The sequence below is a fragment of the Cervus elaphus genome, chromosome 5 (genome assembly GCF_910594005.1).
Source record: "Cervus elaphus chromosome 5, mCerEla1.1, whole genome shotgun sequence".
In the NCBI taxonomy this organism is placed as follows: Eukaryota; Metazoa; Chordata; class Mammalia; order Artiodactyla; family Cervidae; genus Cervus; species Cervus elaphus.
In genome coordinates this window covers 35,584,325-35,588,066 of record NC_057819.1, presented here as the reverse complement: position 1 = coordinate 35,588,066, position 3,742 = coordinate 35,584,325, and the positions used below count along the sequence as shown (strand labels likewise).

Here is a 3,742-nt window from a genome sequence, read left to right as displayed (position 1 = left end):
CCTTACAAACTAGCTTACATATAAAAGTTACTTTGCTCATCTGTCCTAATCTAGAAAGTGTTGCACCAATGCTTAAGATGTTATTAAAACAGATGAGTTCTCTCAACACAAGGTTAACAAACCTGAAGCTCCACCCTAGAAATACAAACGCGTAATTTGAAAATTGTTTTACCAGAAATAGCTTATGAGCAACTCTTACCAAAGTAGTACTATAGGGAGTTACAGTGTTGACCAAAAGAAGACACAGGTTTCTCATTAAACTTTTTTTAGTGGGTCTCAAATTCTGTGACAGATTTTTGGTCAAGTTGTTTTCATTAAAAAGTACTGATTTTAAAAACTAATAACTTAAACTGCCACACACAAAACATATGGTCCACAAAAACATTCTCCTTTCCTTCTGAAGGTTTTACAATGCATTGTTATCATTAACCAGTCTTTTACTATCAAACTTAAATGGCCAATTGAGACAAACAGTTCTGAGACCGTTCTTCCACCACTGATTAAGACTGGGGTGGCAGGTGTTGGGGATAATATTCATTTAGCCTTCTGAGCTTTCTGGGCAGACTTGGTGACCTTGCCAGCTCCAGCTGCCTTCTTGTCCACTGCCTTGATGATACCCACAGCAACTGTCTGTCTCATGTCACGCACAGCAAAACGGCCCAGGGGAGGATAATCAGAGAAGCTCTCGATGCACATGGGCTTGCCAGGAACCATATGAACAATGGCAGCGTCACCAGATTTCAAGAATTTAGGGCCATCTTCCAGCTTTTTCCCAGAACGACGATCAATCTTCTCCTTCAGCTCAGCAAACTTGCAAGCGATGTGAGCTGTGTGACCATCCAGCACAGGTGCATATCCAGCACTGATTTGGCCTGGATGGTTCAAAATAATCACCTGAGCTGTGAAGCCAGCAGCTTCCATGGGTGGATCATTTTTGCTGTCACCAGCCACATTGCCACGACGGACATCTTTGACAGACACGTTCTTGACATTGAAGCCCACATTGTCCCCAGGAAGGGCTTCACTCAATGCTTCATGGTGCATTTCTACAGACTTCACTTCAGTTGTTACATTGACTTGAGCAAAGGTGACCACCATGCCAGGTTTGAGAACACCAGTCTCCACACGACCCACAGGGACAGTACCAATACCACCAATTTTGTAGACATCCTGGAGAGGCAAAAGCAAGGGTGTGTCAGTTGGGCGAGTTGGTGGCAGGATGCAATCCAGAGCTTCAAGCAGGGTGGTTCCACTGGCGTTACCGTCCTTAGGGGTGACTTTCCATCCCATGAACCATGGCATGTTAGCACTTGGCTCCAGCATGTTGTCACCATTCCAGCCAGAAATTGGCACAAATGCTACTGTGTCGGGGTTGTAGCCAATTTTCTTAATGTAGGTGCTGACTTCCCTAACAATTTCCTCGTATCTCTTCTGGCTGTAGGGTGGCTCAGTGGAATCCATTTTGTTAACTCCAACAATTAGTTGTTTCACACCCAGAGTGTAAGCCAGAAGGGCATGCTCACGGGTCTGCCCATTCTTGGAGATACCGGCTTCAAATTCACCAACACCAGCAGCAACAATCAGGACAGCACAGTCAGCCTGGGATGTGCCTGTAATCATGTTTTTGATGAAGTCTCTGTGTCCTGGGGCATCAATGATGGTAACATAGTACTTGCTGGTCTCAAATTTCCACAGGGAGTTATCAATGGTGATACCACGCTCACATTCAGCTTTCAGTTTGTCCAAGACCCAGGCCTATTTGAAGGAGCCCTTTCCCATCTCGGCAGCCTCCTTCTCGAACTTCTCAATTGTTCTCTTGTCGATCCCGCCACATTTGTAGATCAGATGGCCAGTCGTGGTAGACTTCCCTGAATCTACGTGCCCAATGACAACGATGTTGATGTGGGTCTTCTCTTTTCCCATTTTGGCTTAGGTTTAATGGTGGTTTTCACGACACCTGTGTCCTGGCGGCAAACCCGTTGCGAAAAAGCTAAACTTTAATTTTTATAGGTCGCTAGGATGTTTGTCTGCTTATTTTTCTTTGACCTTATTTACCTCTAATGCCATTTAAAAAAAAATGTGTTCTGCTTGCTAGTAATCAATTTATCAACCAAAGCATTTCATATTCTCAAAAACTCTACCACCACTTTAGCTGCATCTTAGTATGCATGAAATTATTAATTTCCATTAATTCTTTCCACTAAGGAGCCCACTCCTTTTGTCTGCTAGTTCTTCTCTGCTCCCAGTATAATGCAAATATCTAATAATTTATTCTGCTGAGGTGATGTTTGTGACAGCTAGTGAAGTATCCTAACTTTCCAGTGATTCTCAGTCTTAGTCATATAATGAATGGGCTACTGTGAATCATAACATCTTTCTAGGGGTTAAAACATTTGTCACTGGACCAATTTTCAAATGTTTGTGATATATGATTCCAAAATAACAGTTGGGATCCCTTCATTAGGCAGGAGAACTATCTATTCAGGGTCTTGTTTCCTTCTGTAGAGCACCCTGAACCTGTCATAGATACATTATTCCAATGTAATTATGGAATAATTAATTATGTATGTCCTACTGATGAGATATAGAGTCCACAAAACACTAAATTCATAGTTAAGTGTACTGGTAGAAAAATAATCAAAAACTAATAATCAGTTCCTGAACTTATAGGAATCCAATGAAAATTGCAACCACCTTTTAAAAGGTAAAACTTTCAAAACCCTTTAAAACATCATTTGGATTTTCTTCCAATTTCTAAGCAATATAATGAAGATGTTTTAGAAAATTCTAATAAATATCATATTTCTTACAGCATATACCTAGACCACAATTTGGTCAGAAACTACAGTTGAGCACAATCTCTCCCCTGAAATCTGTAGATGTAGAATCATTGGCTATGAAAATCATAAGGGATGTTATTCTCAGGTGAGATTATATTCCGTGGCCAAGGGCAAACAACTATACTGGTCACTTGACTTGTTTTTAAAGATTTGTGTGTATTGAGGAAGAGGCATGGGAAGGAGTTGTGAAAATTATTTTATTTGATGACTTTCAGTGTACCTGTGGGCCAACTATGCCAGTATCCTTTGATGTCAGGATTAATAGTTCACTGCTCTGAACTGGGCTTTTAGATTTAATTAGGTACCATTTTTTAATTTTTGTTTTTCTTTTCATTATGCTAGAAGATGGGTCAAATAAGATCTTGCTGTGATTTATTTGAAAGAGTGCTCTGCTTATGTTTTCCTCTAAGAGTTTTATATAGTCCGGCCTTCCGTTTAGGTCTTTAACCCATTTTGAGTCTATCTTTGTGTATGGTGTTAGGGATTGTTTTAGTTTCATTCCTCTACATAGAGCTGTCCAGCTTTTCAGAAACACTTATTGAAGAGACTGTCTTTACCACATTGCATATTCTTGCCTCCTTTGTCATAGATTAGGTGACCCTAGGTACATAGGTTTGGGATGGGTGAGAGGTCCAAGAGGGAGGGGATATGTGTATATATGTATAGCCGATTTGGGCTTTGCTGATGGCTCAGATAGTAAAGAATCCGCCTGCAATGCGAAAGACCTGGGTTCAGTCCCTGGGTTGGGAAGATTCCCTGGAGGAGGGCATGGCAACCCACTTTAGTATTCTTGCCTGGAGGATCCCCATGGACAGAGGAGCCTGGCGAATTACAGTCCATGGGGTTGCAAAGAGTTGGACACAATTAAGCGACCAAGCACATAGCTGATTCACTTTGCTGTA

At 41.4% G+C, this 3,742-nt stretch overlaps 1 pseudogene across 1 annotated transcript; it reads right to left on the bottom strand.

The window, feature by feature from the left end:
- Positions 1–248: 248 nt before the first annotated feature.
- Positions 249–1,990, bottom strand: LOC122694065 (annotated as a pseudogene). The gene has a single exon (XR_006341094.1). The product of XR_006341094.1 is annotated as an elongation factor 1-alpha 1-like (transcript).
- Between the last annotated feature and the right edge of the window lie 1,752 nt (positions 1,991–3,742).